A 12577-nucleotide genomic window follows, 5' to 3' on the forward strand; every position below is an offset into this window, starting at 1 on the left:
CTGCCCTGAGCTATTTTTGGAAGGGCGGTATAGAAATCAATCAATCAATCAATCACATCAATCAATCAATCTCCAAAACAGCAGGGAGCAAAAGCAAGGTGGGGGGGAGGATAGTGTGCCTTGGCCACTGCGTATATTATGCTCTCCCACGCCTCCAGGAAGGCATAAAGTACACTATCGTGGCGTAATAGAAGATCAAAGAATCCTCACCCTGCTGTTGTCACCCAGCACAGCTCAGCACAGGCCTCCAGGCCTCCGAGCTTGTCAGGTCGGCATCACAGCATGAGAGACCCTCCACGTCAGCGCCCGAGGGGGAGTTCCCTCCTCTCCCAACAGCCACGACCTGCACTTTAGAGGCATCATCAGAGACAGTTCCAGCCAGCACCCAAGGAGTGGTTTCCTGGGAATAAGCACAGGGTTAATAAAGTGTTTAGGCCAATTGTTCAGGAGATGCTCCTGTCTGTTTTATTTTGAATCCCAGGAGAATTTTGCTTCCCCTGCCTTTTCTCTCTTGGCTCTCTCCTTTCAGGATATTCCTCCCCTCCCCTCCCCTCCCTCACCCACAGTCGGTCTCCTGGTATCTCTCTGGGTAGGGCTGGGAAGCACTTGCTCCCCTGAACTGTGTCACTGCCAGTCAGTGCAGGCGATATTCAGCTAGACGGAACAAGGGTCTGACTCAGCAGAAGGAGGTGGATGCCGAGGTTAGCTTCTGCTAACATTCTATCTATCTATCTATCTATCTATCTATCTATCTATCTATCTATCTAAATATCTATCTATCTATCTATCATCTATCTGTTTGTTTTTTTGTTTATTTATTTAACATATTTTTACACCGCCCAAAACTTACGTCTCTGGGCAGTTTACAACAAGATTAAAAAGTAAAACATTAACTAATAACAAAAAGAAAAATTTAACAGCAAGAAATTTAAAACACAATTTAAAATTTTAAAACAATATTCTAAAAACAACATTAAAACAATCAAAACACTATCAGTTAAAAGCCTGGGTGGACAGATGTGTCTTTAAGGACTGTTTAAAAGATGCCAGAGATGGGGAGGCCCTTATTTCAGCAGGAAGCGTGTTCCAAAGATTTGGGGCAGCAATGAAGAGGGCCTGTCCCTGAGTAGCCATCAGACCAGCCGGTGGCAACTGCAGACGGACCTCTCCTGATGATCTCAATGGGCGGTGGGGTTCGTGACGAAGAAGACGTTCTCTTAATATCCTTAGGGCCTAAGCTGTTTAGGGCTTTATAGGTTATAACCAACACCTTGTATTTTGCCCAGAAACATATCGGCAGCATAAATTTGCTAACTAGGAGGCTAGTATATTTTCCTCAGCAGACTCACACCATCTTTAAGAGAAATTTGAGTTTGGTAAGGAGTTGAGCAAGCATGCTCATGTTACGGTTTGACAGAACAAGGCTGTTCCGGATAGGAGGTTTGTTTTCATTGAAGCAAAGGAACAAGTTTGTTCATTTGGAATGTATATTGTGTTCATGTTTGTTGTTTATATAAAGATATGACACACTTCTGAGGAAGACTGTTTTCGAAACAGGCGAAGATAACCTAGGACGCCTATTAAGGGATTTATACATCTCACACTTGGGAAGAATGAAGATTTTTGCCGTCTCCAGCCTCGAAGTATTTTTCATGTTGTGGACTCTAGCGACGAAGATTGGACTTTCAACCTTCATATTTGCCCATTGTTCCATCTTTGCTATCATTGTATATGCTGGCTTCATGAATGGATTGGGATTTGTCAGATAAACCGTATATTTACATATATGTTTGTGTCATATACATTGTCCTTCTAGACTGTTTCACGGATGTGTTGCTTCTCGTGTGACTCTCCCCATCTGGCAGTGGGGGTGCTGCTCTTACTCAGGGGCGGCCCTGTTGCTTTTTGGCCCGTAGGTCCCTCCATTTAGGATGGCCACCTTGTTGTCTCAGGATAAAAGCATGGTTAGTGAGGAGTGCACAAACCGAGAGAGAGAGAGAGAGAGAGAGTGTACGCGCATGTGCATGTGTGCATGCATTCGCACTCACACACCCCCTCAGGTCCCTTGCAGCATCTCAGGGCGGTTGGAGTGCCCCATGCAGGAGGCTTGGCAAGGTTGAAGCAACCCACACAGCCTCTCCAGTTTAGCCAGGCTCTGCCCACCCCCCCACTGGATTTGGATGAGTGGGTTGCCTTGACAAGGCAGGGCCCAGCCCCACGCCCCACCAGCTTCCAGTGGCGCTCCTGATCAGCGTCACCATCCACAACGAAGGCTTCCTGTAGCCTTTGAGGAAACCATTGTGGGTGCTGGGAAGACCCTAAGCAGCAAGACCGGTTGCCGAGGCGAGGAAGCCCACCCGAGTCGCCAGCCCACTCCACTGTCGCACCCAAAGGTGCTGCAGGCGGGTGGGTGGCTGAGATGCCTCCGAAGGGAGATTAGCTAATCTGGGGTGAATCAGCTGCCAGATCTTATCCTGTCAGCTGCTGTCTCTCCGCCGCCGCCGCCACCCTGTGCTTACCACGAAACATATGGGGGGAAACCACATTGCGTCTGTCATCTTGGCCAATTCTGGAAACAAAGCACTCTTATCTTCATAGACATCACCTCTGTTTGCTGGGACTAAAGGTTGAGAACAGCTAATTCTCTGAAAGCAGACATGGCTTAAGGCCGGCCTTGTCCCCAACCCCAACCTGGGGTCCTCCGGTGTTTTTGGACTACAACTCCCATCACCCGCAGCCACAACAGCATCTAGAGACCAAGGTTGGGGGCCCCTGTGCTTCTGAGAGTCTTCTCACTGTCTCCCCACCTACCGTTTTCAGCTGTGGGGCCCAGACTCAAAGTAACCTCCAAGAGAGGTGAACATAGGAACACGGGAAGCTGCTTCATACTGAGTCAGAGCATTGGTCCACCTAGCTCAGCTCAGCATTGTCTACACTGGCTGACAGCAGCTGTCCAAGGTTTCAGGCAGGAGTCTCTCCCATCCCTACCTGAACCTGGGACCTTCTGCATGCAAAGCAGATGCTCTTCCACTGAGCTACGACCCCATCCCCTAAAAGAACTTACATCTTTGCATCTTACAGCGCTCACATGCAGTCACCCATCCAAATGCAAACCAGATCAGGCCCTGCTTAGCAGAGGGGACAAGCCATGCTCGCTTCCACAAAACCAGCTTTCCTCCTCGGTCTTATCGAGTCTGGCCCACTCATTGCCTGCCTTTAAGCATGTATTGAGAACTTTTCTTTGGGCTGGCCTTTTAAAGTTCGGACCGCTAAAAATGGCTTCTGCTTGCTGTGTTGGTTGCTGATTGCTGGTGTTGTATTGTGTTTCCCATTGAGCCTTCTGTTTGCCTTGCTTTACAGTTTGTAAGCGGCCTTGGTGTACAGAAAGGCAGGACATCATATGCCCCGAATAAAGTGGGGAATACTTTAATGAATCAAGTATTTATTAAATACAAATAAATTCTGGGGAAAGGGTTGTGTGGCACAGGGAGCTGCCCATGTCAATATTGCTGTCAATATTGTGGGGTGGTTGTGCATGGCTGAAGCCTCCTGCAGGGCTGGCTCTCTCCAGCCCTGCGTTTCAGTTTCCTGGTGTGTACGTAGCCATCCTCCCCCTCCTGTGACTTTGCCCTGGGCTGAACCTCAGGCGTCTCCAGACCAGACAACAAGGAATGCGAACGATCAGGGGCTTTTGCTCTTCTCGGCAAACCTGACCCCACGGGGCCCAGAGGAGCTCTGAGGTGAGGACAGGTGTCGCCACACCTTTCGCCAGAGACGTGCAACATAAACAGGGCTTGCCCCACAGCGGTGAGTCAAATCCAGTTCTTCCATCCTGCCTCCGATCTGTCCTCAGAAGCCTCTGGGGAGGTGGCTGGGGGTGGTGGGGGTGGTGAAGTGCTGGATGAATCTTCTGGCCCGGAGGCAGGCAGCCTGGCCAGGATGGAAGCACAGCAAGGTGGCCACGGTGCTCTTGCTCAGCTCCTGCTCAACGGGCTTGTGCAGGAGAACTTCCCAATGAATTGTGATCTTGTGTTGATGAACAGAAGGGAAATATCACTCCGCTTGGGTGATATTTCCCTTCTGTTCATCAACACAAGCGCACAATGATATTAAAGTATTTTGGAACAATTGTGTCTGGCCCTTGGGGACCAAGGGACAGGCGATTCTTCTGCCCACGGCATCTTGTGGTCTTTTCGCCCCTCTGTTTACAGACCCCTCCCCCCACTCTGTACCCATAAGTGTGAGCACAGGTACACCTAAGGATACTCCTTCATGCTTCTGACATGGACTTCCATCCAGAAGGCTTCGGCCACAAGCAAATGGCTGCCTCCCTCCTAAGGAGCCACCCAACGGACTACTCATGGTGCCAAGAGATTAAAGTGACAGCCGTCTGCAGTGGTTTGCCCCCAGCCGCTGTCCCTCAGGAGCGTGCTGCCACCTCTGGATTTAGCAGCTGTGATGAGAAGCCACATGGATAGTTTTCCACACAGAAAATCCCATCCTCCTCCCCAGCTGGGGATTGTTGTCCAGTGACAGTTGGAGAAATTCAGGTTGGCCACCCCCGTTCCAGGATTTGGAGAGAGAGAGAGTTCTCTGTTCTCTTTGGCCACCCCAATAATAAATGATGACTCTCTGCTACGTGCCCCTTGGTTATGATCCACCTGAAACACCTCCACATGCTGTTGCTTTTCCTAGTAGAGCAAGAAGGGGTTGGGAGTGGGCTTTCTAGGAACCAGAGGTGGGAGAACTCGTTGGCTGTTGCGGTTCCCTCCGAGTGTCGCAACATCAGGGATCTCCAGCCCGTTTCTGTTCTCGCTCTTGCTCTCTCACTCGCTCTCAGGTTCAGGACAATGAGCCAATAAACCATTTTCACTCGCAGGTCCCTTGTCTGTGGGTGGAAAAAAGGTGTGGCAATGGAAATCTAGGGTGGTGGTGACCCCACTGAGTGAGGCGATGGTCCAGCAGCCACAGGGGTGCAGCCTTCCTTCAGGGCAACCCCTTGGTTTTTGGTGCCCCGTGAAGAGAGCTGCCGTATGAATAGATCAGGGGTCCTCACACCTGGGGATAATAATGCCGATCATGGGCACTGGGTGATGGGCATTGTAGTTCAACAACATCTGGGGAGGCAAGTTTGAGAAGAGCTGGAAGAGATTAATCCAGCCTGTGTCAAGTGAGACCATTGAGTCCAGTATGGTCTCCAGTGTCCCCTGTAACAGGGATTTCCAGAGGTTGTTGACCACAACTCCCACAACCCCCCAGCCATAGGCCATTGCAGCTGGGGATTCTGGGAGTTGTGATCAACCACATATTGCCTTGGCTCACACATCCGACATGTATCAGGCTGATCCTCACAATCCTAATTCATTCTGATCAGGGGGCAGGAGGAGATGTGTCCTACCCAAGATGGGGTGCTATGCACACTCTCCTGCATCCCACTGGTCTGTGAGGGGAAAGCAAGGCAGGAAGAAGAGGAAGGGATGTTCTGCTGGGCATCAGCTGGGTGGGGGGCATTTTGGCCTACCTAGTTAAAGAGCTGGATGCAGCCTCTGGGTAGGAGGAACAGCCCCACCACCACCACCGATGAGACCCAGCTGCCACTTAGCAGACAAGCCCTTCCCTTCTTCTCAACCCCACCTTACTTTTTACTCACAGATGACTGGAGGAGAGGAGCAAGCTCAGCTCTCTAAGGATTCTCTCTCTGTTTCTCTCTCTCTCTCTCTCTCTCTCTCTCCCTCCCCATATCTCTCTTTTCAATCTTTCTTGGCCCCTCTGAGTTACTCCTGAGTCATGAATCATCACAGCCAAACTTGTTGAACTTGCTGAACCTCCGATTCAGAAACACATCCAGCTAATGGAGAAGGGGTGTCTAAAAAACAACACAAAACACCAACTTTTAGGTTCTTTGCTTCATCAGCAACTGCAGAGAGGCCATTTCAGAAAGCTCAAAGCAATGGCTGCAATCAAGCATCAAGTTAGGCGCGCCTCAGCCCCATTGATTTCAGTAGGGTTTAAGTGATAAATAGTTGGTTTGCAAAACCAGACAGGTTGGGACCCCAGCCTGATCCATCCCCAGCCAGCCCTGCTAGGTCTGTTATTGAATTCCAGATCAATGCAAACTGGCTGTGTCTCCTGAGAACGGAGGAGAGAGGCTCTCTGTCCATGCTCAGAGGCAATGTCCTCGATGGAAAGCTTGTGGGGTGAGGAAGAGCCTTGACTAGCTCTGATGCATTAAAGGAGAATCCTCCGGACTCAAGATGAAAGCTTCAGCAACTTTTTCCAAACACGTTGCACAGGTGAGGAAGGAGGAGTCAGCCGCTGGTTTGGAAAGGATCCTCTGGCGAGGAGGGCTTGGAAGTCTTCCAGCCCAAGATGCTCCGGAAGTGAGTCGTGTCGTTGTGATGATGATGTCTCTTTCCGGCCGGGATGCAACTCACCGCTATCACATTCCCCAAACTCAGAGCAGAGATGGCCTCGATGGGCTGCCGCCGCCTCTTCTCTCTGAGGCAGGAAATGAAGCCCAGGGGAGAGCTGTGAGTGTGCTGAATCGGTGCTGAATCACTGATTCACCCACCGATTCACCCACCTGCTGAATCAGTGCCAAGGGTGTGGGGTGAGGCCGGTACCTCAGTGGCAGAAGAGCATCTGCTTTGAATGCAGCAGGTCCCCCAAATTCGACCTCCGGCAGCCTCTCCAGGTAGCGTTGGGAGATACACCTGCCTGAAACCTGGGAGAGATGCTGCCAGTCAGTGTAGACAATACTGAGCTGGGTGGACCAAACGTCTGACTCGGAATAAGGCAGCTTCTTAGGGACCCTGTGATTCTTCTTAAGGTTGCTTCTGGGATGGAGTCATAACTCAGTGGAAGAGCATCTGCGTTTGTCCTACATTCAAACCCTGGCAACATCTCCAGGTAGGGCTGGGAGAGACTCCTGCCTGGCACCTTGGAAAGCTGCTGCCAGCCGGTGCAGGCAATGCTGAACTAAATAGACCAAGGGTCTGACACTCTGTGGCAGCTGCCTATGTTCCTATGTGTGGTTCTCCACACTTTGAAAAAGGGTGTGATCAGGCTGCCCTTCTATCCGCTCTTGGAGCATTGTGACCACCCAAAGCGTATGCTCCATCCACTCCCCACTCCATCATTTAGTGGTCCATCTTCCCTGTCCATCTCCCTGCCTCTTGACCTGCCTGCCGCATGGCTTTGGCTTCCTTCCTCAGGGCAGGGCTGGGCTGTTGCGGTCTCCAGCTGTTGCTGAACTACAACTCCCATCATCCCCAGCTGAAATTTATTGTTCCGCAAGATGAGCGTGGTTTCAAGGTTGGAGGAAGAAACATCAATAACTTGTGCTACGCTGATGACACCACTCTGACCGCCGAGAATGTGGATGATCTGCAAGCTCTAGTAATGAAAGCCAAGTTGCACAGTGAAAAAATGGGACTATGACAAAAAGGCCAAGAAGACTAAACTAATGCAACCAGGCTCAGAATTGATAATGAAGACACTGAAGTGGTGGATCGCTTCTGCCTTTTAGGATAGATTGTCAACTGTTAAAGGATCCAGCAGTCAAGACATACGCCACAGACTAGCACTTGGTAGGGTTGCAATGAAGGCCTTGGAAAGGATATTTAGATGCCGTGACGTGCCTATATCTACAAAGATTAGAATTGTTCGGACAATGGTTTTTCCCGTGACACTCTATGGATGTGAAAGCTGGACTTAGAAGAAGCAAGATAGAAAAAATATTGCCACTTTTGAACTTTGGTGCTGGAGAAGACGTTTGAGGCTACCGTGGACAGCCAGAAAAACAAACAAATGGATCATAGAACAAATCAACGCAGAATTTTCACTCGCGGCGCAAAGGACCAGGCTCTAACTATCACACTTCGAACACATTATGCGAAGATCCAGCTCCCTTGAGAAGTCCATAATGCTGGGAAAAGATGAAGGAAAGAGAAGAGGACGTCCAGCAACGAGGTGGATGGACTCGATTACGACAGCAATGAATGCACCACTGAGAGACCTGAAAGGCCAAGACCGATCATCCTGGAGAGAATCTATCTCTATGGTCACTAAGAGTCGACACCAACGTGGCAGCACTTAATCAATCAATAAAACAATCGACAGCTAGAGAGCCAAGGATGCCCAGACCTGCTCCAGTCTCACAGCTGCACTCGTACCACACCCTTCGGATTGCCAATTTTGGACTGCTGGTCTTGTGGTAGCAAGCATGACTTGTCCCCCTTAGCTAACCAGGGTCTGCCCTGGTTGCATATGAATGGGAGACTAGAAGTGTGAGCACTGCAAGAGATTCCCCCTCAGGGGATGGAGCCACTCGAGGAAGAGAAATAGGTTTCAAGTTCCCTCCCTGGCAGCATCTCCAAGATAGGGCTGGGAGAGAGATCCCTGCCTGCAACCTTGGAGAAGCTGCTGCCAGTCTGTGAAGACAATACTGAGCTAGGTGGACCTGTGGTCTGACTCAGTATATGGCAGCTTCCTGTGTTCCTATGAACTGCCCTCTGGATAGGGCTGATGGGCATGAGCCAGGACAGGCCGCAGCTGAATTGGGAAATGAGTGTCTTTTTAAATCCCAGCACCAGGAACTAGGCAGAAAGTGGTTTGACTGGTCGGAGGGGTAGAACAGCAGATGCGGCCAGGTGCCCTCTTGGCCCACTCCTTGCTGGGCTTGCTGCTGCTGGGCTGCCAGGCTGCTCTGCCCAGTGAATGGTACAATCCTGCAGCAGTTCCTGCTGGAGAGAACTTTTCCCCGCCCAGTTTTGGCCCCACCAATGGCCAGGGCTTCCCAGAGCTCCTAGGCAGAGAGGCACCCGGGTAATTTGGGAGCCTGGACCTAAAGGCTTTTGGAGGGGCTCCCACCCACCCACACAAACAGTCATCTCAACACCTTTTAAATGCCGAGACAAACTCAAAAGGGTTTGGGGGCCCCAGGGGGTGTGGAGGCCCTGGAAGTGGGCCTGGAAGTCCAGGGGGAAGAGGGCCTCTGCTCCTGGGAGGTGCTATCTTGCTACGGTGTAATAAAGCCGGCCCTGGGCACGGACTGGCCAGGAGGAGGAGGAGATGCCCAGGGGAGGAAGGGTGGCGGTGTGTGCATCCTGGCCCAATGTGCCCAGCCAGGCATTGGGCTGCGGGCTGCACTTCTCCTCCCCTGGGACAGTGCTGAGATGGGGGAGGGAAGGGAAGGGGAAGGATGCCAGGGTGGCTCCTTGCTGGGCAGGTTGTGCTCGAGAGCACGATTCCATCCACGGAGCCTTGTTTTTTGTAAGGGAAGGACACAGGTGCTGAGCCAGCAGTGACTCACGAAGGAGTTTCCTCGTGAAGGATAATGATATCTAAATAGGGCTTTGGTTTCCTACGTTTATTTATTTATACATCCCGCCCAGCATCCCTCCCACCAGATCAGCCCACTGATGACGACGAGGAAGAAGCCAGGGGAAGGGTGGCACTCTCGGACTGGCCCTGCCCGTGCGAGGGGGCATGGTCTCCTGCAGGGAGGGGAGGCAGGTGAGCCGCTCTCCAGGGCCCTTTCCCAGCCCCACCTGCTGCTGCTGCCGTTGGGGATTGAACCGGGGACCTCCTGCAGGCCAAGCAGAGGCTCTACCCCTGAGCTACGGCCAGCCCCCCATTAATTTCATGCCACATTGTTTTCATGCCCAGAGAATCCTGGGAACTGTCCTTTCACAAAGATGGTGTGAAGTTCTGCATGAGATCCCAAGGCCTCCCAGAATTTCTGGGGGGAGGGAGAGTTGACATAGGCAATGGGGTCAGCTCTGCTGGCCGCTGAGAAAGCTTCTGTGGCAGAGCAATTGCCGGAAGTGGGGGGAGCGGCTTCCAGCTGTGAGTGTGGGGCAGGAAGAGCAGCCCTTTCCCCCACGCCCTTCCTTCCTTCAAGAAGCACCTGCCCCTCAATCCCTCAATGGAGACAGGCAAATGTTCTCCTCCTGGTCACAGTGAGGCTTGACATCGGGATTACTCTCACAGGGGAGGGGGGGGATCCCCAGGCAAGATCGCACGTCCCATGGCACAAGCACCACACAACCCGAGTTTTTCAGGATGATGTCTTACTGCATGCACTGGAGATAAGTTTTGCTTCTATAAGAATTAGTACGGGACCAATATTCAGTGGCATAATCAGACACTTGATAAAGATTCTGAAACTGGTCTACGCCAGGTTTCTGTTGTGTGTTTTGTATTGATTGGTGGTGTATTATGAATTGCATTGTGCAGCACGTTATGAATGCCATTTTGTTATGAATAGCATCACTCGTATTTCATGTTCTAGATCGTTGTTTTGATTATACTAATCAAAACAACGATCTAGAACATGAAATACGAGTGATGCTATTCATAACAAAATGAGTGAGATGTGCTTTTTTAGTCTTATATTTAACCATTCATGCTTATTATTTATAAATGATTTACTGACTGGAATTACAGTTTGCATATTACATTCTACTTCATACCGTATTTACCCAAATAGAAGATTACTCTGAAATGAAGATGAACCCTTAAAAAGTACAGGTTAAATGCAGGTTATACGTATCTGCATTTACCCAAAAGGAAGAGGTAAATACGGCATGTGCTACGTTGTGTTACTACTAGCTATGGGATCTGTGGTGTGTGATTCAAGATCATATCTCCCACCAGCACCCACCCTAGCGGAGACCTCCCCTCCCCACACAGCATTCATATGCAGACTCCAGTTGCAGGAGCTGTCTGCCAGCAGACCCTGCTTAGCAAAGGGGGCCGTTCAGACGGGTAGTTGCTACCACAAGCCCAGCAGCTAAGCAAAATCTCCAAGACGGCTTTCAAAAGGAACCTGGAGGTGGACGCTGGTTCTTGGAGATCCCCGGCCAGACCAGTCCTGGGTTCAGCCAGCGCCCCACTCACAGCCTTCCTTTGGCTGACAGCCAGTGGTGCTTTTCAGCTGCCTGTCAGCCTTTTCTGGCCCCCTTTCACCCGGGCTGACTCTCTGCCTTTGGGCAAGGCGGGGTCAAGCAACCCAGGGGGGTGGCCTGAAGCCCTGGGAAGGCTCCCAGCCAGGAAGTGGCTTCAGCAGCACAACCTGATTGCACCACCATGTGCTGCTCCAGAGTGTGTTGTTTGGGAGGCTTGTCCCCCTCGGGGGGGGGGGGCCTGCCTGACTCATCATATTTTGCCCCAGCAGGAGACGTGCTGCTGCCACCGGCCCTGGGGGTGAGTTGCTGCCACCCCTTGCTCAGCAAGAGCCACGCTCTCGGGTGGGTCGGTGGTTGTTCTCTGGAATGGGATTTGGTCCCGGCTGAAGGCCTTGGTCCGATGTCTCGGGCTGGGCTTATTTGGGGCTGCAGACATGTTGACTGGTTTAAATATTTCTACACCTGGAGACAAAAGGAAGCCACGTGGGCAGACAGCAGCTTCGCTGCCAAGTTTCGCTCACGGCTCACAGCCAGCCGAGCAGATCACAAGACTGGCAGCGGAGCAGAGTTGCCACGTCATGTGTTTTGAGTTTCCCCCTTCCTTGGCACGAAAATCCACTTTCATTTTGACAGCAAACTCAGGAGTTTCTTTTCCCCCTTTAAATGTCTATCTCTTGGTCTGTGGACATACCAACGTGGCAACGGCATCCGCACTGGCATGCGTTCCCTTGGCAATGGGGCCACAAACATTGAAGAGTCCAGGGAACAAAGTTGCCAGCGATGGCACTTCTGACTCTGCTGGGGTTCTGAGAGATGGGATGGTTGGACTGAGGCCTGGGGAGCTGGGAAGAGGTCCCAGAGGGCAGGGGGGCAGGGAGAGAGAGAGGCAGGCTGCCAGGCTGGCTGAAGGATGGAAAGAAGGGGCCAGGATGTGTCAGAAAGAGAGCTGCGAGACAGTGGAACAGTCTGCCTCATGCAATGGTGGGCAATCCTTTGGTGAACATTTTCAGACCGAGGCCAGATAGCCCTCCGTCAGAGATCCTGCAGCAGCTTCATGCGCTGAGCAGCAAGTTAAACGAGCAAAGTCCCAAAGCTAAAATCATGTTATTCTAAATGAAAGGGAAGCAGATTTGGGCTGGACATTAGGAAGAGTTTCCCAGCTGTAAAAGCTGTTTGACACTGGCCTAGCCTGCTTTGTGCAGCGGCTGGCTCTTCTCCACTTTGAGTTTTCAGACGGAGGCTGGGTGGCCGTAACAGAGTTATGCACTGAGCAGGGGGTGGTCTAGGTTAAGACCTCTGGTCCCCTTCCAACCTTAAACCCCTTTGATTCTAAAGTCCAAGAGAGGGGCCTGAAGGAAGAGGCATTGCTCTGCGGAAGAGGCATCCGTGTGTGGTCCAGGCTTCACCTTTGCAGGATCAACTCTGTTTTTAATTAGGACTCCAAAGTCCACCAACTGGAGCCAGGTTCAAAACAGTAGCTCAGGAGGCAGAACTCAACCCACCCCCCCACAATATACTGCATTGGGGGGGGGGCTGGGGTTGAGGGGCGGGAATCATGTGCATAAACAGATCTGCACCAGAGTGACTACAGATCAGAGTCAGACACACAAAACTCTGCAACCGGCCCCCAGAGTGGCACCAAGGCCTGGCAAAGGGCAACCAGCACT

This window comes from Hemicordylus capensis, chromosome 8 (genome assembly GCF_027244095.1).
Source record: "Hemicordylus capensis ecotype Gifberg chromosome 8, rHemCap1.1.pri, whole genome shotgun sequence".
NCBI classification, from domain to species: Eukaryota; Metazoa; Chordata; class Lepidosauria; order Squamata; family Cordylidae; genus Hemicordylus; species Hemicordylus capensis.